Below are 25,524 nucleotides of genomic sequence, written 5' to 3'. Positions count from 1 at the left end.
ACTTCCAGCACAATGTTGAATAAGAGTGGTGATAAACGGCATCCTTGTCTGGTTCCCGAACTCAAGGGGAATGCTTTCAGACTCTCTCCATTTAGGGTGATGTTGGCTGTTGGCTTTGTATAAATGCCCTTTATTATGTTGAGGAATTTTCCTTCTATTCCTATTTTGCTGAGAGTTTTTATCATGAATGAGTGTTGAACTTTGTCAAATGCCTTTTCTGCATCAATTGACAAAATCATGTGATTCTTGTCTTTTATTTATGTGATGGATTATATTAATTGTTTTTCTAATGTTGAACCATCCCTGCATACCTGGTATGAATCCCACTTGTTCATGGTGAATTATTTTTTTTATATGTTGTTGAATTCTACCGGCTAGAATTTTGTTGAGGATTTTTACATCTACATTCATGAGGGATACAGGTCTATAATTTTCTTTTCTTATGGTGTCTTTACCTGGTTTTGGTATCAGGGATATGGTAGCTTTGCAGAATGAGTTTGGTAGTATTCCATCCTTTTCTATGGTCCGAAATACCTTTAGTAGTAGTGGCGTTAACTCCTCTCGGAAAGTTTGGTAGAACTCTGCAGTGAAGCCGTCCAGACCAGGGCTTTTTTTCTTGGGAGTTTTTTGATTACCTTTTCAATCTCTTCTTTTGTCATGGGTCTATTTAAACCTCTGTTTGTGTTTTTCTTGTGTGTGTTAGCTTAGGTAGGTAGTGTGTTTCTAGAAATTCATCCATTTCTTCTAGGTTTTCAAATTTGTTAGAGTACAATTTTTCATAGTAATCTGATATGATCCTTTTAATTTCAGTTGGGTCTGTTGTAATATCGCCCATCTCATTTCTTATTCGGGTTATTTGCTTCCTCTCCTGTTTTCCTTTTGACAGTTTGGCCAGTGGTTTATCAATTTTGTTGATTTTTTTCAAAAAAACAGCTTTTGGTCTTGTTAATTCTTTCAATTGTTTTTCTGTTTTCTATTTCATTTAGTTCAGCTCTTTTTTTATTATTTGTTTTCTTCTGGTGCCTGTGGGTTTCTTTTGTTGCTGTCTTTCTATTTGTTCAAGTTGTAGGGGTAATTCTTTGATTTTGGCCCTTTCTTCTTTTTGGATGTGTGCATTTATTGATATAAATCGACCTCTGAGCACTGCTTTTGCTGTGTCCCAAAGGTTCTGATACAAAGTGTTTTCATTCTCATTGGATTCTCTGAATTTCTTTATTCCATCCTTAATGTCTTCTATAATCCAGTCTTTTTTGAGCAGGGTATTGTTCAGTTTCCAAGTGTTTGATTTCCCTGCTTTTCCTGTTATTGATTTCCCCTTTGATGGCCTTATGGTCAGAGAAGATGGTTTGTAATATTTCAGTGTTTTGGATTCTGCTAAGGCTTGCTCTATGATGTACTATGTGGTCTGTTCTAGAGAATGTTGAGGGAGGTGTTTTGCTGCTTCAGCAATTAACCAAATGGACCAGAGGTGGGAGCGGAGGGTGAGCGACCAGGGGTGGGAGCGGAGGGGGAGTGACCTAGGGGCGGGAGCAGAGGGTGAGCGAGACCAAGGATGAAGTCCAGATTTTTGGCTTAAGCAACTACTTATTTAAATCATATCCACCGAACAGTGATTTCGTGAGAATTAAATAAGCTAATATATGTACAACATCCAACATAATGCTAAGCACATAGTAGGTGCTCAATGTGTTTAAATGAATAAAATTAACCCCAAAGTTTCAGTACATAAAAAAAAAAAAAACTCTAGGGTACACCTCAAATTCCTTCAGAAGTGAAAACGAGTTCCAAATTTCATTTTTCAGTGATTAACAAGGAAGATCAAGGAGTACGTTCAGACCACTCTCTGACTTCCTTCTCACTCAAGGAGACATAAACATGTATCAGGGAGAAGTAAAGGGTTTCCATAAGTATAAAAATCCAAAGTTTTTCCTGTCAACCTTGTCTATTTAGAAGTTTAAATTAGATTTAAATTAGAAGTAGCACATCTTCTAATGCAGCACCGGCTGGATGACTACTAGAGATGGTCTGTGTTGGATTCTTTGAAAAGAAGTATCAAAATATATTTTGAAATCCCAGAAAAAAGGATTGAGAAAGGAGGCTGTATAATAAAACATTTAAATAGAACAATCTATGGAAAATAAAACTAAGAATTCATATGTCATCAGGACCGAGCAGTGGCATCCGGATGCTGTCATTTTTGAAATGAAGCTGGACTTGCTATTTGTTTTTATTATTTGGGGATATGGAGAGAGGGTTTAGTTTGCTTGAATGAAGAAGTTTATAAAAGTTTAAGATGCCATAAGCCACAAATGGTAAGAAGGAAAAAATTTTACTATCTAAACAACAAAAAATAAACTTTAAAAAAAGTCAAGCCTAACTGGCAAGTCGTAGTTTAAAAGAAAATAAAACATCCTGAGAATTTAAGTTTGGGCATTAACTTTTTGACCTGGGTTTACATAACTCCCATACTCAGGGGACGTGACAGCTGATTGTCCCGTCCAAACAAACCCTGCAGACATTTATTGGAACCATAATAATGTTCTGCGACTTCTCTTCCCACAGTTATCTACTAACTCTTATCTCAGACAGATATGCGTGTGTGGTTTGGAGGAATGTTCTGCATATTCAGGATTCTCTGCAGTACTGAGAAAAAGGCAAAGTGTTGAAAAATTCGTCTTCATTTAAAAGAAAAGAAAACTGATTTTCTAGAGAAATTCTGGTTTTGGGAAACTGGCTAAGCAATCTGTGGATACAAACTATCTTTAATTAGGAGCTGAGCAGAGTGTTTTAAAAATCTAGACAAAAGAAGATGCTGTATAGATGTCAAAGACGGTGAAACAGATTCCGCTACAAAATTTTTCCTACACTAATCCTCAAAAAAAAAAAAAAAAAAGATTTAAAAAAAAAATCTTTTTTTTTTTAATCCTCACCCAATGGCTCCTTAGGAAAGCTATTTTTATCTTTTTATCCGCTTAGTTGATAAGTATTTCATTCCCAGTGCATATATGGACAAGTTATATAAAGTGAAACTGTTTTCATGCTTTAGAAACAACTTGCAAATGGAAAAAAAAGCTTATCGTGCTACTACAATGTTTATGTGCTAGGCTGACAAATGCATCTGGGGACAAATATCATGAAATCTCAGAACAAGAGTTCACACATCGAATCGCCTGGTCTCCCAGAAAATTCCAGAAGTATGGTTCCTTCAGACCAGAAAATCATGATTAATGTTAATTCATCCAGAAGACATTTACATGCATCATTTTATTGCCTTGTGTGGTATATAAGATACTATTTTTATGAACTACTCCCCTTTGGATTTGGTTTATATGAGAGAGAAATAAACTTCCAACTTGAGGTGGGGAGGAGAATGTTATTATTCTTCCCATTTTTCAGATAAAGAAACTACGGCTCAGAAAGGTTGGTGTCCAAGGTCACCAAGTTAGTAAGAGCGGAGTCACCACACTCAGCTCCCTCCAGCTATGCAATGGTGAAAACAATGGTGGCAGCAGCACCTGTGGCATTTAAGTTGCATCCACCACGTATTGGGCTCTGCTCTTTGCACTGTTCGTATGTCAACAACCCTATGAGGTAGACAGGCAAATCTGTGTCTGGGCCACCAGCCTCCTCTATATTATTATATAACCATCTTCAGGAACACTTCCTTCGAATCCACCGTTAGTGGAGGCTAGTCTAGTAGCCTCTTCACTAGGTTAAATTCCATGTTAGAGGAAAAAAAGTTAAATGTTTGTAAGGTTTCAAACACAAACAAAGGTAGAGGGAATAGTCTAACATTTGTCTCCCCACAAATTGGGTACCCCAAAGTCCTCAGATTCTCTCTACCCTCAACCCAAATCAAAATTTGTTCTAAAATGTTCATAAATGTTGAAGCCGGATGATTGGGTAATGGGGGTTTCTTTAGAACAGTCTTTCTACCTTTGCTTACGTTTGAAATCCGATTTAAAATAATATTGGAGTCATTCTTCCCTGTCCTTGAGCATTGAGAATGTGACCCAGTTGGAGCTGGACTCACAAGGACAGATCAGCTGGGCCCTGAAATTTAAAGACAAGAGCTAGGACAATCTTAGAAAATATCTTCTAGGGGAACTTCCACATAAAGAAATCACACAGAACACAAAAGAATTTCCATTCTTATCTTTTTCTATTAGCATTTAGTGAATGGAAAATTTGCTGGACCAATGAAGACTCTCCTGACTGTTACTGAAACCTGTACCAAAGACTGTTAAGAAAGACAATTTAAAATGCAGGATCACAGTTTCTAGCCAATCTGTGAAAAGGTGAAGCTTTCAATGGTTTTGTCCATTTGTAATGTTAATACATACTGATAACTCATATGTTGCTTGTTCCTCAGACTGAAACAGACACGGCTCTAGCAGCATGCTTGTTCGTTTTCCCACTTTTGTCTATTCTGGAAATGCCTTGGATTCCGGCAGGCGTGCCTCTGGTAGCACGCTTGTCCAATTTCCTGCTTTTGGCTCTCTGAAAGTACGCCGAATAAAACTTTGTTTTTGCTTTACTAAACTTTGTGACGTTTTTACCCTACAACACACCTTATAAACATTTAGCTTTTTTTTTTTTTCCTCTAACATGGAATCTTAGGGTCGCTTGACCTAATGAAGAGACTGCTAGACTAGCCGACACTAACGGTGGATTTGAAGGAAGTGTTAATGAACATGGCTATGTAACGATAGGATGAAGTGGCACTGATTCATTTGTTCAAGCCACAAACATAAACTACACACCCATTACATGTTAGGGTATGTAAAGGTCCAGTGAAGGGCTCCTGTCCTCAACAGCTGAGAGGTTAGTAGCAGAGAAAAAAACAAATGCAAAATTATAAAACCAAAAACCCACTGCCATCCAGTCAATTCTGACTCATAGCAACCCTGCAGAACAGAGTAGAACTGCCCCATAGGGTTTCGAAGGACCACCTGGTGGATTCAAACTGCCAACCTCTTTTGGTTAGCAGCCGTAGCTCTTAACCACTACGCCACCAGGGTTTCCAAAAGTAATTAATAGAGCAGGACAATTTATGAGAAATGCTATCAAAACAAAAGTCCAAACAAAGTGCTATGTGAGTTGGGTAAAGACATCAGGACAAATTCTATCACACTGACCTCGCTGTTCAAACTTTTAGCTATATTAAACATTAACATGCTAAACATTATTTAAAATCAGTGAGTGGCCCATGAGACAAAAACAGAGCTAAATCCAAAAGCAAAATAGGGATGGAATGCCCACATGCCCTCTTTTCTGGTATTATAATGTCTCCCAGACTAAAATCCACGCCTCTCAGTGGCAGGGACAGAATTCCACTGAAGTCCTTGGATCAAAACATCCCAATTAGAGACGATTTAGCTGTAAAAACGCTCACCACAGCACTGTTTATAATACTTAAAACTGAGAAAGAAGGTAAACGTCCATCAGTAGGGTTTGGTGATATTACTCATTTCAACTGCTACACAGTAACCCATACAAAACAATTAATAACGAAATAAAGCGGAAGCTCTTTCTCCCTGATGGGATCAGGACCATTAATTGCACAATTCATTAAAAAGGAAAAAAGACAGTTAAAGAGATGAAGCGTTCCAAATGGATGTTCGTTCCAAACCCTTGATGAGGAACCAAGGTCTTTGAGAATTGTTGCTGTTGTTGTTGTGTGCTGTCAAGTCGATCACGACTCATAGCAACCCAAAGTCACAGAGTAGAACTGTCCCATACGGTTTCCTAGGCTGTAATCTTGACAGGGGAAAACCTAGTGGTATAGTGGTTAAGAGCTATGGCTGCTAACCAAAAAAAAGGTCGGCAGTTTGAATCCACCAGGTGCTCCTTGGGAACTATATGGGGCAGATCTACCTGAAGACTAAGGTGCACCTGACCCAAGCCATGGTATTTTCAATCACATCATATGCATGTGAAAGCTGGACAATGAATAAGGAAGACCGAAGAAGAGTTGACACCTTTGAATTGTGGTGTTGGCGAAGAATATCGAATTTACCATGGACTGTCAGAAGAACGAATAAATCTGTCTTGGAAGAAGTACAACCAGAATGCCCCTTGGAAGCAAGGATGGTGAGACTGCGTCTTACATACTTTGGACATGTTATCAGGAGGGATCAGTCCCTGGAGAAGGACATCATGCTGGCAGAGTACAGGGTCAGCGGAAAAGAGGAAGACCCTCAACAAGGTGGATTGACACAGTGGCTGCAACAATGGACTCAAGCATAACAACGACTGTAAGGATGGCGCAGGACTGGGCAGTGTTTCGTTCTGTTGTGCATTGGGTCGCTATGAGTCGGAACCGACTCGACGGCACCTGACAACAACAACATGGGGTTGCTATGAGTTAGAATCAACTTGATGGCAACGGGTTTGGTTTGGTTTTGTTGGAATCTTTACAGGAGCAGATTGCCAGGTCTTTTGTACCAAGGACTGGCTGATGGGATTGAACTGCCAACCTTTTGGTTGGCAGCCAAGCACTTAACCACTGGGCCGTCAGGGATTCTTTCTCTGAGAATAAGTTCTAGCAGTTAAAATTCCTGCATGAATCACACGCATGATGCACGGCTATGATTTCCAGTTTTTACTTCTTTAAAGTAGAGAAAAAACTTAAAGATACTTGTGAAGTATTCTAAAGGAAGAGTCCAACATTTTGATGAAATTTTTTCCTCAATCTTTCAAAGGATTCTTTCACTCCTAAATTTGACAGGAATCTTTTTTTTTTTTAAACTAAAAAAATTTGTTTTAGCCATTTACCTTTGTCGGGTCTTTCTAAAACATTCAACTTATTTTCTATGAAAGCAACCTCTTTTCTTTCACTTGGTACGTAATATTTAATTAATTTTATAATTACTGTAACAAGTACAACTGATATAAACAGGCTTCAGAAGAAACCCAAGTGTTTACTATGTGCCAGGCACTGTTCTAAGCACTCTACATATTTAAGTCCTTTAATCCTCATAATCCCAGTACCACTGTGACCATTATTTTACACGTAAGGAAACTGAGACACAGTACGGTTACGGGCACACATATTTAAGTCCTTTAATCCTCATAATCTCAGTACCACTGTGACCATTATTTTACACGTAAGGAAACTGAGACACAGTACGGTTACGGGCACACAACTAGTAAATGGCGGAGAATTCAAAGCCAGGCAGTCTTCAAACCAGGTTCCAAGTTGGTAACTTTAATCACAACCTTAAAACTCCCTAAAACCGAACAGGTGAAAGTTGTAGCATGTAGGTGCTCTAGAATAGCACTGTCCAGTAGAATTTTCCGCAATGATGGAAATGTCTACTATATCTGTGCTGTCCAATACAGCAGCCACTAGCCCACATGTGGTTAGCACAGTAGGGAGCAATCTACCAGCTGAGAACTGAATTTTTTTAATTTTATTTAAACAGCCACATATGGACAGTGCAGTAGAGAGCAATCTCCTAGCTAAGAATGCTTGAAGGGCCATGGGAGTCAAACCCTCAGTTTTATACTAAGAATGGAGAATCCATTAATCTAGCATCTGCTAAGTAGAGATTGGTTAAGAAGCTTCTACTGTATATTAGTTGACATGGGAAAACACTAATTATGCAGCTAAATGGAAAACATAAATTATAAAAACATTACATAAAGTATGATGTCCCCCTTTTTTTTGGTTAAAAAAACGATGAATACAAAGAAAACAAACATATCAAAACTATTGTTACCTCTAAAGGGAGAGTGCAGTGGGCATTGCTGGCTGCCTGCTGTGACATGGACTGCATGCTGACTGGCCTATGTCCATTTTCCATTTCTTCCTTAGCAAGAGAATGCCTACACTGTTGGGAACAGCAATGGGTCCAAGCTAAGAAACTACATTTATCAGCCTCCACACAGACAGGACTTGTTGGCTGAGGCTTAAGATAAAGCTCTGAAAAGGGTATCCTTGGCCCTCTCCCTTCTTATTTCTTCCTGCCACAAGGACTGTTTGACTACAGAGCCAGAACTCCACTTGCGACCACAGGTGACCACGAGAGTGCAACCAAGTGGCTAGGATGGTGAAGCAGAGATAGAGATCTTCACTCCTAATGACATTGTGGAGATGCCATTCCAGCATTGCACTGCCTACTTTGGACTTAATATTTTTTGAGAGAAAAAATAACCTCTATCTTACTTAAAGCACTGTTAGCAGCCAACACAATTCCTAGCAGACAAACCCTACTCAGCGTCCATTCCCTTCATGCACAGAAAAATACCTTTCCTAACAGAAATACAATTGTTTCTGATTGGTCTAAAGATAATTTCGTTCCCCTTGTAAATGAGTTATTCAAAAGGGCCAGTCCTAAGCCAATCAGGGCAGGGCATCGCTTGGACGACAGGAATTGTTTCAGAAATGGACACATGGCCTAAAACAGGTCAATGAGAGTCTAGGCTTAGTTTTCTGGGGGTTTGTAAGAAAAGGTCTCACTCTTAGGAGAACAGAGGAAGAGATAATCTTTCTATTTCTTTGGTGAGTGTCATACATGGACCTGGAGCGCAGAACTGCTGAAGTTAATTTGCTGAGGATGAAGCCAATACACTGGGGAGGGTCTAACCAAGAGAATCTTAGGGAAAAATGCCTGAGGCAGTGGATTAAGCTAACCTTGAAGCCTGTCCTATCTCTGAAGTACAAATTCTATGAGCCAAAAAATAACCACACTGCAGAAGAGACCATCTTAGAGGCGATGGAATGGGTGTTAAGAGTTACTCAAATGTTGTGAGAAAAACAAGTAAGTCAGGTTTTCTCAGTGGGCATGCAATGTTGGGCATGGGATCTTCAAAATATTTCTGTGCCTTTTCCAGAAATACTTTAAAGTTATTGTAAAGAAGTTATGATACAGAAAGATTCCAAATAATGAGTTATTTTACAAGAACTTTTTGTATCAACTTTTGCAAAAAAGAAAAAAGTCACTCCGTTTCAATGGTCTCCTGATAATCACAACCCCGAGCCCTGCTCCGGGAGCTCCTCATCTCACGCAATCCGCACAGGAAGCCAAGTGCCCTTGTTATGGCCCTTTTACAGATGAGGTGACGCTGGAGCTTTAGAACGAGGGTAGGTAACTCCTGCATGGAAGAAGAACGGGCCTGAGCCAAGATGTCAACTCATGTCCAAAGGACTCCAGAGCCTCCTTCCTAGCCATGACTTTACGCTGCTTCATTACGGACACTCGCAGGCACATCTGTGATTTCCCTGAGGCTCCACTACTGTAAAACACTCCATTCCCCTGACCCTCTAAGTGTACTATACTCATCAGACCACACAACCCAATTTTGTGGTTTGGGAAGTATGGCTGCCACTTTTAACAGGTACCACATATAACATGCAGAGATCGTCAAGAACCACTGAAAGTGAAACCTTATGCACATAAGTAGTTTAACTGACATTGACAATTAGGATTAGACCACCAGCTTTTTTTTTTTTTTTTTTTTAAGCGTTTCCTTTTGGTGGTGAGCAGAGTACAGAGTAGGTAGGCTTATGGAGTAGGAAACGGGAGAAAGGAAAAGAACTCACATTAAGCCCGGTTCAGGGGCCAAGGTTTATAATGGTTAACTCTCAAATGACCATGAGACATTTTACAACTTTACAGAACCAGGCTCAGACACCTTGCCCAAAGTCACCCTGATCTGCCTGAAACACAAGTCCTTGTTTTCGCACTATACGGCTCTGCCTTCCTATGAGTTTTACCACTTCCAGAGGACTGGGTGACAGAGGACGCTGACCCTTAGGCCACAGAAAGGTTATGCGTCTTATTAACCTCCCGGCAAATACAATTTTAATGAAATTTCAGTTACTTTCATTCACAGAATTAAGAAGGCTTTATGTGCAAGACGTTTTGCAGTTTCTTTGTCACAGAGTATCTATCATCTGCCTATATATCCTTTCCCCACTCCACCTACCCCCTTAAAAAAAAAAACAAAAAACCTACCTTTTACCAGAGCCCCCTCAACTAGGTGCTAATCTCTTTCTTCTCCGACACTTTGTAGCTGTTATCTCTGCCTTAAACCAAAGGAGACTGCTTATCATTTTTTCCAAGAAGGGTGTGCTACCAGTCTATGTAGCAGCCAGGGCAGCAGCTGAAAAACGAAACTGAGCAGGGTTTGGGGTCGCAGGAGGACACAGGAGGTTTAACTATTCAACACTGTAAAACTATAGCCAGAAAGAATAATCAAAGCTAATACTTACTGAGTTCTTCTCATCTGCCAGGCACTGCGTGTAGTGCTTTAACTACATATTCAGTCCTTACAACCGATGCAGTAGGCACTATTATTAAGGATTTACTCAAACAGCTATTCAGAATATTCCCAGGATACCCTAAAGCCTTGAAATTTGCCTCCCCCATTTTCTGGCTATATAATTCTGAGCAACTTACACTCTCTGAACCTCAGTTTCCACAGCTGTAAAATGTTAATTGTATACTGTAGCCTAAAGCCTTTATTTCCTAGTCCCTTTTTCCTCCCTGGTGTCACTAAATATTCCTACTTGCTCCACAGCCTAAACCAATTGCGACTACAACAGGAACTGTATTAGGGCTACTTTTGTTACCATCGTGTGCATCAAAGTTCTGGCTCCCCCCTCTCCCGCAAAAAACCACAGAAGTCAGCTAAAAGGCTAAACCTGGTTCTCCACCCACACATTCCTTCTCAGCCCTGACTTCTCATGCTCTCCACCAACTCATACTGATGGCCTCAGCACGCCTTCTAGCAATGCCAGTGCTGGTTGGAATCATTCTCTCTACCTCAAGGGTAACCCAAACTCATTCCCATCAAGTCGATTCTGACTCATAGCAACCCTATAGGGCAGAGCAGAAGTGTCCCATAGAGTTTCCAAGGAGCACCTGGTGGATTTGAACTGCTGACCTTTCGGTTAGCAGCTGTGGCTTTTAACCACTATGCCACAGTGTATGTGAAAATCCCTGACACAGAGAAGTGCTCACATTCCTTCACGCATTCAACTCAACTCTGACACTCGAGGAGGAAGGTACTGGGAATAACGAAATTTTCTAGTTACCTGGCAGTCACTCAAAAAAGCCTGTACAGGGAATTCCAAATAGGTTAATGTACTGTACTATATTATAGGTACTGACATGGAACATACTTCAATCTTTGGCTGAGAAACTTGCTGTACTGCATGGTGGTCATCTGAATATTTGAACATGATCTCTCAAACTCTTTTCACCACGACACCAATAAGAAATACATTTACATCCTGGCTCAGCCATACCCCTACAGAGCTGAAACAAAAGTTTTACAAACAGAACTGATCCTTACTGCATGATATGCACACTAGTATTTTTTCCCTTCTTTCTACTCTATTTTTTAACTTAAAAAAAATGCTGGAACCTCTCTCTCCCACATGATTTCTCAACCTACTAATGTGTAACAACCTGCAGTCTGAAAAACACTGACATAGGCAGCCCTTCCACTGTGGTTTGCAAATACATAAGGCCCACCCAGGAGAGCAATGTTGTGAGTGGCCTGTGTTGGACAGAGCACACAGGTTCTGGCTTCTTTTCAATATATGAGGCTGAGCTACTAATTGAGGGATTTTTCTCCACCTACTAGCACTATACCAGAGTACAGGACAGTGTGCAAAGACATCCCTATAATCCGGAGGCAGTAGGAATAAACAGACCTCGCATCAGAAACCCTGGATTCATACTGCAACCGCGAATGAAATAACAAATTCTAGGCCATGACTGTTGTCATCATTGTTAGGTGCCACTGAGTTGTTTTCGATAATTAATAGCTGCTAAAACCACTCTGTGAAAGACTGGTGGGAAACTTATAATGGATGGATCAGGCTAGCAATACCTGACTCCAAGGATCAATCTTATTATTTCACAGAGATAACTAGACCTTACTGCCTCCTGATATGATACAATAGAAAGTGCACAGCATTGCCTATAAAATATAATGGCCAAAAAATAAAGTCAATAGAGGAACACATTAAATGGATGCTGGCAGTCAAATCCAGAATGTGGGACTGTACAAGACAAATTATCTGATCTCTTCAACAAGTGAGTGGCAAGAAAAAACAACAACAAGAGAAATTGCTATAGATTAAAAGACTTAAGAGACTATAAACCAGATACAACATGTAGACCTTGTTGGATCCCAATTCAAACCAACTGAAAAAAGACATCTATGACACGACAAGGAAATCAGAACACCAAATGGAGAGTACATAACATTTAGGAATTACTACTGTTGTTGTTTGCCCTTGAGCCGATTTTGATTCATAGCCACTCTACAGGACAGAGTAGAACTACCCCATAGGATTTCCAAGGCTATAAATCTTTACAGAAGCAGACTGCCAAATCTTTCTCCTGGGGAGCGGCTGGTGGGTTGGAACTGTCAACCTTTCAGTTAGCAGCCGAGTGCTTAACCACTGCACCACCAGGGCTCACTGAATAACTACTACTACTGTTCACTTTCTTAGGTGTGATAATGGTATTGAGGTTATACAGAAAAAAGGGGAGAAAAGGTTCTTATCTCCTAGGTATGCATATTGAAGTATTTACGGATGAAATGATATAATGTTTAGGATTTGCTTTAAAATAATCCAAGGCAGGGAGGGAGTAGGGCTATAGATGAAATAAGATTGACCATATGTTGATAACTGCTGGAGCTGGGACATGGGTACATAGCTGTTATTATACTATTATAAAACTCAAAGAAAACCAAATCCATTGCTGTCGAGCCAATTCCGACTCCTAGCGACTCTATAGGACACCGCAGAACTGCGCCATAGCGTTTCCAAGGAGCGTCTGGTGGATTCGAACTGCTGACCTTTTGGTTTGCAGCCAAACTCTTAACAACTACGCCACCAGGGTTTCCGTACTATTATAATGGTAAGTACAAATCAAAAAGAGAAAAAAATAAATTTTCCCTGGTGTGAAAAGGGAAAGAGACTCCTCTCTGCCCTTTTTTTTTTAGAGCAATTTACTTTAGAAAACTTGTAAATTCTGTCTCTACCTCTTTTGAAATATATAGAAATCCTTTTAAAAGGCTAAATAATCTTCTTGTCAGTTTTACTAGCCAGGGATGTTTCTTCATTTCTCTTTGAAATTTAACATCAGGGAAGACAGTGCCCCTGTTTCCTTGTTTCTGTAGGAGGACAGGGACCTAACTTTGGGTGATGCCTTGCTCCAAGCTGCAAAACTATCTCCTGTCATAGAGATATGAAAAGTTTGTTTTTCCTTTGGATAAAGGCAGTTAGTAAACAGAGATGGCTACTGTGATTACTAGATAAATTTAGTATGAATTATGTGAGAAGTGGCGCTGTTAAGTCCTTTTATTTGAGGACTGTTTATCTTGAGAACATGTATGAAACAAGTTGACTACATAAAGGATCAGACTTCTTTCTGTCTTTGCAATCTCTTTTAGCAGACTGCCTGTGATGGATCATATTCTGGTTTAATGCTTATTCAATAATAAACTTTTCTTTTTCTTCTACCTTTGAGAGTGGATTTTATTTTTAATTTTATTTCGCCAACACTACCTTTTCTACTTTTGTATATGTTTAAAACTTTCCCTAATAAAAGGCTATAATATAAAAAGAAAACCTGGATTCAAAATTTCAGGGCTTATTAGTTGCGGGAGCTGGGAGCAGTCTTTTGAATCCTCTGACCTTCGTTTTTCTCATCTGAAAATGGAATGATAATCCCTAGGCGAGAGTTGTTGGGAAGAAGGAAACGAGACCATAGATCTGCATCTTTTGAAAGTCCAGCTCTTGTAAACTGCAAAGCTCTTCACGAACGTTAGGACAGCAGCTCGTTCTCTCTCCACGATGCCCTGGAATTGTGGGAGTAGAGATGGATGACGAGCTGAATCCATCTAGACACTAAGAACTTGTTCTGTAATAATTCCTTAATATGACATCGCATAGTTTATACTGGCCCTTTTCTCCCGAAGATAGAGTGTCAAGGGTATCTGCGATCAACTCAAGTTCTCTAACTTTAGTTGTTTATACTTCTTGATACTTTCCCAATTATTCATACTTATAGAAAAGGTAGAAAGTAAACTTACAGGAGACTGTGTCATTGAGATAAAATTGAGCACAATTCTAAATCAATGTAATCTAAATAAGACTGTTTAATATATTCCAGGTGCTTTCACAAAGTAGATAGATATCTTTCAGCACTAATGCTTCCTCTCAAACAAAAGGAAATTAACACATAGCTTCCACAGAGGTTCAAGTCTAACCAACACAAAGGGAAATTTGGCACCTTCTAACTGGTTTTTAACTTCAGTTTACTAAACGGCCTGGCGGGAGCCAGGGTGATCTTTCTATAATGCAAATCCAATTAAGTCATTTCCCCTCCTTTCAATGGCTTCCCTCTGCCTTCATGGGGAAGTCCAAACTCCTGAAAAAGGCTCCAGCCTTATTTCCTCCCTCCTCCCCTTGTCTAAGCCCCTCCAGTACTCAAGCCCACTGCAGGCCAAGAAGGCTTCATCTCCCACTCTTCACTCCCTCACCTCTTAGTTTTTAAATGCTGTCTAAATCTCTCTCTTCTCCCAGTGCTGTCGACCCTCTAAATCTATAAGGCTCTCAAATCTGCCCTCTCCACTACTGTCACTGCCTTAGATCAGGCTTTTTTTTTTTTTTCCTTAACCTTTACTCCCTTCATCTCCCCAAACAGAATATATCTTTATTGCTTTTTCTGATTATAAAAGCAATGCATGATCATAAAGAAAAAGGCAATAAGGAAAGGATGAAAATCTTCCTGTGATCCCATACCACAAATGTAAAGAACTTATCTTACCAGACATTTTTTATTTAAATACATAAAAATATATGTACACTCTTTAAAAAAAAAAAAGGAACATACTGTACTGCAACCTGCTTTGCACATGTAATCATACGATGTAAACATCTTTCTAATATCTATAGCTCCAATTTCATCCTCTTTTAATGGTTGATTTTTTTTTTAATCGTTGATAGTATCCATCACATGACTGTACCATAATACAAGCAGCTTCATGACTTTTAGTTTTTCAATATTATAAAAACATCGTAGTCAACATCTTTGCATATTTTCTCATTATGTCTTGTGATAGACATTTGTTTTTCACCTGTTCTTTTTCTGGTACCAATACCCTAACAAAACTACCTCCTGCTCACCCAAACGCACACACACACACAGATCTTATTCTATGTGGCTAGGCTGGGCATATTTATTTTTAAGTGTATTCCTAAGTATTCATTTTTCACGTTGCCATTGTCCTTTCTCCTACAATTACATTTTCTCACTATTATTGCTTGCATAAAGCTACTGCTTTTTATCTATCATGTAGCTACTTATCCACTTAATTCTTATTACATCTAATTATTTTTAAGTTAATTTTCTTGAATTTTCTGAGCTGATAATCACATTAGAGGTATACAATCGTATCATCTAGGTCATGGTTAAGAGTAAAAGCTCTGGGGTCAGGTAGATCTGAATTCAAATTCTATGTGACCTTGGATAAGCAGTTTACCTCAATTTCCTCATTTATAAACTGGGGATGATAACAGAACCCATCTCACAGAGTTGTTATAATCAAGATTTAATTGAGAATCAGTGTATGAAAAGAGCCTAACACAACATTAGTTTAATAAATGTTACCTGCTGGTATGGAAAAAGTGACTTTCTTTTCACATTTACACTTTTATTCCTTTTTTATCATTGCCATACACTGGTGCCACACCTTTTCTGCAGTTACCTTGCCTCCTACTTCTCCACAATTGGATCTGCAAGCAATGCCCATGAAAGCAGCACTCAAGAAATCAAATGACGTATGGCATGGGGCAAATTTGCTGCAAAAGACCTCGTTAAAGTGTTCGAAAGCTAAGATGTCACTTTGAGGACTACTGTGCGCCTCATCCAAGCCATGATATTTCCAATCACCTCATATGCACGTGAAAGGTGGACAATGAATAAGGAAGATTGAAGAAGAATTGATGCCTTTGAATTATGGTATTGGCAAAGAATACTGAATACACCATGGACTGCCAGAAGAACAAAAAATCTGTCTTGGAAGAAGTATAGCCAGAATGCTCCTCAGAAACAAGGATGGCAAGACTTCATCTTAGGTTCTTTCGTCATGTTATCAGGAGGGACCAGTCCCTGGAGGACATCATGCTTGATAAAGTAGATGGTCAGTGAAAAAGAGGAAGACCCTCAATGAGATAGACTGACACAGTGGCTGCAATAGGGCTCAAACATAGCAATGATTGTGAGGATGGTGCAGGACCGGGCAGTGTTTTGTTCTGTTGTACACAGCGTCACTATGAGCTGGAACCAACTCAACAGCACCTAATAACAAAAACTGCATCTCCAAGACATGCTGAAACCATCAGACTCCTATTAAATGCCAAGTTCTTCACCTGTGCTATGAATCTCATCCACTCCCACCTTCTCATGAGAGTTGTATATTGATTCTCCCCATCTCCTCAGCCTCTCCCCTGACTCTCTGCATCAGCATTTAAACCTGCTCATGTCTCTTTCATGCCTTAAAAATACCTCACCTTATTCCCTAATTGCTCTCCAGCCTTCTCTCTCTTTCCCTTCACAGCCCAACTTCTTTGAGCTGCCTACACTGTCTTTATTTTCTCACATCCCACTCTCTCCTCATCCTACTGATATATTACATTGAACCTTTTGAAGCTGCCTGTATTATAGATCCCGCCCCCACCATTTCACCAAATCTGCTCAATGAGGTCCCCAGTGACCTCTATATTTATTTTTTCAGTGGATACGTTTTAGCTTTTAATTTATCTTATTTGACATCTCAGCAGCTTCCAGCTAAGCTGACCTCTTCCTTTGGCTTTCATTACTACACTCTCCTGGTTTTCCTCCTATTTCTCTGGGCATTTCTTCTTGGTGTTGCCTAAGTGAAAGGTTCCACCAGAAGCATGCAACGCAGTGCCCCTGAATTATCTGGGCTCTGTCTCTCTGGACGGTCTCTTTCATTATTGATCTTTAAGTTCCAGTTGTACTGGTCTGCTTTCATCTCCATACTTGTACCTTTGAACCTGTGTGGACTACTATCCCCCCTTCTCTCCATGCAGTTAAGCCACTCCTTCTTCTGGACATTTTATCAAGAAGACCCTGAACTTCCAAAATAGGCTGGATTCACCTTAACATGTTCCCCTTTCCAAAACTCTCATCACACTTACAATTACTTGTCTGGTGTCTATTTTCCTCACTAGTCTCTGATCTTCGTAAGGAAAGGAACCTATTTCCCTCAGTGCCTGGCACATAGTACATAAAATACTTTTTAGATTACCATAAATGAATGGCTACAATGTGAAGAATAGATTAAAAGAGTGATGAGCTCAAGAGAGAAAGCCCAGATCTTTCTGAAAGCATACCTCTGGTCAAACAGACACAGGTCCTGCTTAGAGCCCTGTGACAGCTCCCCTCTACCCCTGAGATAAAGTCCAAACTCCTCAAAACTTATAAAGAGATACAAGAGAAGTCTTTCAGGAAAGGCACCTGCTTCTCTCTCAAAGATCATCTAGCCAGACCTCTATCACCTTTCAGAATCCATTTCTAATCAGCCTGAAATCCTTGCAGATTCCCAAGAAGCCTGTGCTCTCTCCCCCGAGGGCTTTGTACACACTGATCTTTCTGCCTAGAACACTGTACACTTCACCAGCCTCATCTTCTGGCTAACACAAAAGCAGACTTCTCTTCTTGTCCGGCTTCGGAGGTCATCTTCTTTGGGAATCTATCTTTGACCATCCTCACCAATCTCACCTCCGGAAATGTGGGTTAGCTGTCTCCTCTGTGCACTCACAGTCCCCTGTAGATCCAAAATCAGAGCTTGCATCACAAAGCACTCCTGTTTATGCCCCCTCCGTAAAACCGGGCTCCCCGAGGACAAGACATCTCATTTTTCAACCCTGGCGATCAGCCGAGACCCTGGCACACAATAAATGCTCAGTGCTGAACCTCCCTGTAGTAGTATAGTAATCAACAAGAGCTCCCAAGCATTGAGAACTTACCTGTAAGGATTATAAACACAAATTCACTTCGTAATAATCTTATAAAACTGGTGCTATCATTATCCCCATTCTGCAAGTGAGAAAACTGATGCTAAAGAAGTTAATTCTCTCTGACCTCATAAGAGTGGCACACGTACATTTTCCACACAGTGTTATTTATTCCCCGATTCCAAACAAGAAGAAAGGCTTTTTTTTTTCTTTCTTTCTTTCTTAATAAAGAAACCTTCAGATCAGGCCAAGCTACCACCCCAAAATATAATAAACAGCGCAAAGCACACTTCCCCCAAACAGCGCAGGTCGGGGTCGCCGGGCACGCGGGGGCGCTGCCCTGTCTGCGGCTGGGGGGACAAAGGTCTCTGGCCCCAGCCTCCTCCCCGGGGACCCCCGCGGCCCGGCCCCCCCCCACCCGCTACGACGCGTGGACGCGGGGCAGACGCGTTCGGGCCGCGCTGCCCGCTCCGTCCCGCTCACCTGCGTTCCCGCCGCCTCCGCCGCCGGCCCGCAGCGCCTCCCCAGGGTTGCCCGGCGCCCGCAGCCCGCAGCCCGCAGCGGGGCTGGTTGCCTTGGCGACCGGGCCTCCGAACTCCCGGCGCGCTCCCGCTACGGCGGCTCGGATGGGACCAGGGGGATTCGCGTCCTTTCCGCAGCCAGACTGCTGGCGCAGGAGAGGAAGAAAGGGTGGGAGTCCCGGTCCGGAGCAGTCTCTGTGGGGTTTGGCCCCGGGGAGAGGAAGGAAGAGGAAAGGAATGCGAGGGGAGAGCGAGGTCAGGAGGAGGATTCGTGCCTCTGATGCGGCCTGTGCCTCAGTTTATCTTCCTGAAACCCGAGATGGGGACCGTTTGCCGAGGGAACAAGGCGCAGACTGTAGTTTAAAGAGACCGGGAATATTTAAAGAGGAGAGGTCGGGTGGTGGTTTCTCTCTCTGAGTTTCTGAAGGAGTGGTGTAGCAAAGAGTAAATAAACTTGTTTCTTTGGGCTAAAGTGAGAATTAGTTGAGTTTCGATTTAATCCTTTCAAGACTGTGTTATTTTCTGTTTAATATCATGTGTTTTCATTAATGGAAGCATGCTGAATCATTGAGCGTGTCTGAATTTTTGGTAGATAATACGGATTTTTTTTTTTTTTTTTCTTGTCCCCTTTCACAAGCCTACCCTCAGAGGTCACCAGAGAATTCCACCGGAGCCCGTTGGGACATACGGGTTCCCACATGAAAGTTTTCTGTTTTTCCTACCAAAGATGTACACACCTCATACAATTCTCTGTAGAAATAGTAACTTGTGCCATGCCCCCGTGTTTTTGGTTTCGAACAGTCATAAAGGCCCCTGCCTTGTGGCAGCATGCACTGTCGGTGCTAAACCTGAGAGACAGAAAAAGTGGTGGGTGGGCAACCGTGTATCCTGCAGACCCTGAAGGGATAAGGAGTTATTTATGACTAGCAATTGCACTTCTGGGATAATCATAGATACACTGGAACATGAACCCAAAGGATATTTATTCATTGCTCCATTGTCTGTAAAAGCTAAAAGGTTGGGACAGATCTAAATGTTCATCAATTGAGGACTGAGTAAAATTAATTATGGTATATTCATAAAATGGATTGCTATAGCAAGAATTGAGAGGGACCAAGGTAGAAATAGACATAGATACAACTTAGATTCAAGCTATGTGTACAGCAATAGCCTCCTAACTAGTCCCCCTTTTGCTTTACTCTGAGAAAGTTTTAATTATTGTGGAATACAGAGTTCTAGTTTTTGTGAAGTTGAGGTGACCCACCCAAGCCATGGCCCTGAGATGATCTTTGGACCTTGAGCCTTGAGATAACTGGTTTTCTAAAAGTTACCTTTGAGTCAAATAATAGTCTAGCTTTGGGCATTGTGCTCTTTTGAAGAATTATCTATATGCAGTCAGTTTCCAAAAACAAACTCCAAGGTCAAACTAGAGCTGTGTTTTAGGGTGAATCACCAATTATTCTAATTGTTCTTCAAGACAATGCTGTATGAATTCCTTTCTGACTACAAATTGTTTTATCAGTTCTATTCCAGCCCTTTTCCCATGGCAATGTCAATAAGGTGGGGTACAAGAAGACCTGGAAGTTCTTTCTTCTTTGGAACATTTTTGACTCCCTAGTCAAAATGTTCTGGAATTCCCATTCTTTGCAATGTTATCCATAATTTTTTATTATCCGCACAGTCTAATGCCTTTGCACAGTCAATAAAATACAGGAAAACCTCTTTCTAGTATTCTCTGGTTTCAGCCAGGATCCATCTGACATCAGCAATGATATCCCTGGTTCCACTTCCTCTTCTGAATCTGGCTTGAATTTCTGGTACTTCCCTTTGGATATACTGCTGCAGCTGCTTTTGAATGATCTTCAGCAAAATTTTACTTGCTTATGATATTAATGTTATTGTCATTCAATAATTTCCACATTCAGTTGGATCACCTTTCTTGGGAATAGGCATAAATATGGATCTCTTCCAATTAGTTGGCCAGGTAGCTGTCATCCAAATTTCTTGGCATAGACAAGTGAGCACTTCCAGTAATTCATCCATTTGTTGAAACATCTCAACTGGTATTCCATCAGTTCCTGAAGGCTTGTTTTTCGCCAATGCCTTCAGCGCAGCTTGAACTTGTTCCTCCCGTACCATCAGTTCCTGATCATATGCTATATCCTGAAATGGTTGAACTTCGACCAATTCTTTTTGGTATAGTTACTCTGTGTGTTCCTTCCATCTTGTTTTGATGTTTCCTGCATCATTTAATATTTTCCCCGTAGAATCCTTTGATATTGCAACTCGAGGTAGAACACTTCATTGTGCTCATGAGGAACCTGTACATAGATCAAGAAGCACTTGTTCAAAAAGAACAAGGGGATACTGCATGGTTTAAAGTCAGGAAGGTGTGTATCAGAGTTGTATCCTTTCACCATACCTATAAAATCTATATGCTGAGCAAATAACCTGAGAAACGGGACTATATGAAGAAAAATGAGGCATTAGGATTGGAGGAAGATTCATTAACAACTTGCATTATGCAGATGACACAATCGTGCTTGCTGAAAGTTAAGAGGACTTGAAGCATTTACTGATAAAGATCAAAGACCATACCCTTCAGTATGGATTATACCTCAACCTAAAGAAAACAAAAATCCTTACGACTGGACCAATAAGCAACATCATGATAAACAGAGAAAAGATTGAAGTTGTCAAGGAATTAATTTTACTTGGATCCACAATCAACATCCATGGAAGCAGCAATCAAGAAATGAAAAGACACACTGCATTGGGCAATCTGCTGGGAAAAACCTCTTTAAAGTGTTGAAAAGCAAAGATGTCACCCTGAAGACTAAGGTGCCCATGACCTAAGTCATGGTGTTTTCAGTTGCCCCATATGCATGCAAAAGCTGGATGATGAATAAGGAAGACCGAAGAAGAATCGATGCCATTGAATTGTTTTGGTGAAGAATATTGAATATACCATGGACTGCCAAAAGAACGAACCAATCTGTCTTGGAAGAAGTACAACCAGAATACTCCTTAGACGCAAGGATGGCGAGACAATATCTCACACACTTTGGACGTGTCATCAGGAGGGATCAGTCCGTGGAGAAGGACATCATGCTTAGTAAAGTACAGGGTCATCGAAAAAGAGGAGGACCCTCAAGGAGATGGATTGACACAGTGGTGGCAACAATGAGCTCAAGCATAATGATTGTGAGGATGGTGCAGGACTGGGCAGTGCTTTGTTCTGTTGTACATAGGGTCACTATGAGTTGGAGCCAATGGCACCTAACAACAGCAACAGAGTTGAAATGTTGCCCCGATTTGCAAATTGTATATTAAATGAATGTCAATCAATTTCTATTATTGGCTTAATACGATTTTTGTTTTTAACAACTCTTACCCTCAACCCTTCCCTACCCCTACCTCAGTCTATTCTTTACCCAGAGTGATTCTTTTAAAACAGGACCACTTTTCCTCCAGGTATGTGTATGCCTTGCTTCCTCATTTCCTTCCTCTCTCTGCTCAAATGTCATGTCCTCGGAAAGACCCGCTGTAACTACTCTATTTAAAATAGCAGACCCCCGTGAACTCTGCATACCCCTCTCCTGCTTTGTTTTTCTTCACAGCTCTTGTCAGTATTTGACATTATATTATGCTATATATGTTTTATTTATTGCTTGTCTTCTTTCACTAGAGCATAATAAGCTCTTTTAAGGGCAGGGACTTTGTTTTGTTCCCTGCTGTATTTTCAGCACTGGGAACAGTGCCTGGCACATAGTAAGAAGTTGGTAAATATTTATCGAATGAATGAATAAGTGAAAAAAATATGTGTAACACCATGTGATTGGAATGTGACCATGTGTAATAAGGGAGTGATAGATAATACATATAATGCTAGCATATGCACAGATAAACTCTGGAAGAAGATCTGGGAGGTGGAGGAGAGAAGGTAGTTAAGATGGAAAGAACATTTCATTTTCACCATAGGCTCATTTATGCAGTAATTTTTTTGGTAACCAAGTATATGTGTTATCTTTTCAAACAATATATGAAAAAACAAAACAAAAACCTAGTTGTGACAATTGGCATGGAGCTGCCTTGGGTGGCAGTGAGTCCCCGTCCTAGAAGAGATGTTACTGAAGGTCCCCTGCAATAGGTAGGAAATTGCAATAGACGATCTTAAAAATCTGTCCTCCCGACCTTTGCCAGCTAGAGGAGACACACTTAACTACTTAGGGCCAGAAACACTAAAAGATGGGCAGGATCCCACGTTGGAAGGACTGATGCTTCTTACAGGTGAGAAAATGCACAACTGTCCAGCTGGCAGCTAGGCCCAATGCTCCCAATTGAACCTAAACAGTGCTCACAGGATATAAACAAAGATCAGGCAAGGCCATTCTAGTTATAACAAGATACAGACAAGGCCTCTCTGGAGCCACAAAAATGACTCAATAACCTCCACTTCTAACTAATCCTGTTTCTTTTTCAATGACAACCCTGTTGTTGTTGTTGTTAGGTGCCGTTGAGTCGGTTCCAACTCATAGCGGCCCTATACACAACAGAATGAAACACTGCCTGGTCGTGAGCCATCCTTACAATCGTTGTTATGCTCGAGCTCATTGTTGCAGCCACTGTGTCAATCCACCTCGTTGAGGGTCTTCCTCTTTTCCGCTGACCCTGTACTCTGCCAAGCATGATGTTCTTTTCCAGGGACTGATCCCTCCTGACAACATGTCCAAAGTATGTAAGACGCAGTCTCGCCATCCTTGTCTCTAAGGAGCATTCTGTCCACACTTCTTCCAAGACAGATTTGTTCGTTCTTTTGCCAGTCCATGGTATATTCAATATTCTTCGCCAATACGACGATTCAAAGGTGTCAATTCTTCTTCGGTCTTCCTTATTCATTGTCCAGCTTTCACATGCATATGATGTGATTGAAAATACCATGGCTTGGGTCAGGTGCACCTTAGTCTTCAAAGTGGCATCTTTGCTCTTCAACACTTTAAAGAGGTCCTTTGCAGCAGATTTACCCAATGCAATGCGTCTTTTGGTTTCTTGACTGCTGCTTCCATAGCTGTTGATTGTGGATCCCCACGTGTCTGTCAGTTTGTCATACTGTGGGGGCTTGCGTGTTGCGGTGATGCTGTAAGCTATGCCACCGGTATTCAGATACCACCAGGGCCACCCATGGAGAACAGGTTTCAGCTGAGCTTCCAGACTAAGACAGACTAGGCACTCTACATCTGAAAAGCATTAGCCAGTGAAAACCTTAGAATAGCATGACAACCCTAGCCTTGCTTTAATCCTCCCACCTCCTGGATAAAAAATTAAGCTACCTAGTCACCAAATTGCCCCTGCTTCTTGACAGTGTCTAGTCCAAAACTGTTCCCTGCTTCCTTAAGCCCTCTTAGAATTACCCAGTACAAACCCAAATCCTAAAACAAGCTCTTCCCAATTCCTTCTTACTGAGATATCTCACAGTTTCTCCAGTGTGTATTCTCTCTTGCTGAATAAGCTAAATAAACCCAATTCTTTCTTACTCCGTATGTGTTCCTGGTGGAATTTGATTGTAGAATTTTATTACAGCCCTAGGTTCCTTCAGCCCAGTTCAGCAATGCCCAGACAGGAAGAAAGAAAGATTTTACAGGCTATCTGGAAGGATGAGTGGTTCCAGTGCAACCTGACTTGGGCAGGTTGGGGCCCTGGTGGTGCTGTGGTTAAGAGTTCTGCTGCTAACCAAAAGGTCAGCAGTTCAAATCCACCAGCCACTCCTTGGAAGTCCTATGGGGCAGTTCTACTCTGTCCTATAGGGTAGTTACGAGATGGCAATGGGTATGGTTTTATTGGTGTGTGTGGAGTGGAGGCCGAGGGCGGAGGGGGGAAGGCAAGGGCTGAGGTAGGAGTTAGGAAGCTTGAATCATTCTCCTTTTTATGCCATCAACTATTTCTATGGCCTTGGGCAAACCATTTTACTTTGGGCTTTTTCTCAATTTCTGTAAAACAAGAGATTTGGAATATATTTCTAAGGCTTCTTCCAGACTAAATATCCTAAGATTCCAAATCTCTCCAGGTCTTTATATCTCCAGGTAATGTGTTTCTTTACGTTAGTCATTTGTATAATATTGTTATCATTATTGCCATATCTGCATACCACCTGTACTATTATGTATTTAAGTAAATAATTTTTCAGTTTTTTCTTTAAATTTAATCTCAATTTTTTCATAAATTTATAAGACAAATTTACATCACTGATTAGGAGAAAAAGCAGCATTGCATGATAGAAATGGAAGAATTTGTGCAAAAAAAAAAAAAAAAAAAACGAAAACCAACAACTCCCAAAATTTCAAAACAAAGCAACGTTATTAAACTCCAGGTGTGGCTGTCTGTTTAACAGGCTTGGAAAATGAAGGCTTCACTCTTAAAAAGGAAGATAAACACATGTTAGAAAAATGTGCAATACATACTAGCCTTAAACTGAAACTCTCTCTTTGGTTTGAAACTGGGCTTTCTCACTCTGCCTTTCAATGTTACTTAATGTTCTGTTCATGGACCAGGGAAGGATTACGTAATAAGCAAGGTACTCACGGGTTTACTTGTGTTTATTTACTAATCTCCAGTGCACAATTTCACCAGGTCTGTCTCCTAGGAGTGGGTGCATGGGTTCAGACCTCCAAACTTTTGGTTAGCAGCATTTAACCGTTTCTCCACCAGGGCTCCTTTTACCCCAAGCGTACACATCCACATTTTAGGAAACGATGCCCATCTTGCCTTGGCTAACCCCGACTCATCCTTCAATTCTCAGTCTCGGATTAAATATAAATTCCTCAGAAAGACTTTCCAGCACTACTTCCCAACTACTTTCCCCTTAAATAAAAACCAAAAATCCACACCCGTTGCCGTCGAGTCACTTCTGACTCATAGTGACCCCACAGGACAGAGTTGGACTGCCCCACAGGGCTTCCAAGGAAAGCCTGGTGGATTCAAAAGGCCGAC

The 25,524-nt window shown here is 40.9% G+C and overlaps 1 protein-coding gene across 1 annotated transcript in view; it reads right to left on the bottom strand.

The window, feature by feature from the left end:
• PKIG (cAMP-dependent protein kinase inhibitor gamma) overlaps positions 1-18,210 on the bottom strand; it is a 114,454-nt gene extending 96,244 nt beyond the window's left edge. Inside the window, exon 1 of the mRNA XM_064276110.1 lies at positions 17,781-18,210. The gene's annotated coding sequence lies outside the window, so the exon portion shown is untranslated. The remainder of the gene's footprint in view (positions 1-17,780) is intronic.
• Between the last annotated feature and the right edge of the window lie 7,314 nt (positions 18,211-25,524).

This window comes from Loxodonta africana, chromosome 24 (genome assembly GCF_030014295.1).
Source record: "Loxodonta africana isolate mLoxAfr1 chromosome 24, mLoxAfr1.hap2, whole genome shotgun sequence".
Taxonomy (NCBI): Eukaryota; Metazoa; Chordata; class Mammalia; order Proboscidea; family Elephantidae; genus Loxodonta; species Loxodonta africana.
The sequence above is the reverse complement of the archived record's forward strand: the minus strand, read 5'-3'. Positions and strand labels throughout refer to the sequence as shown.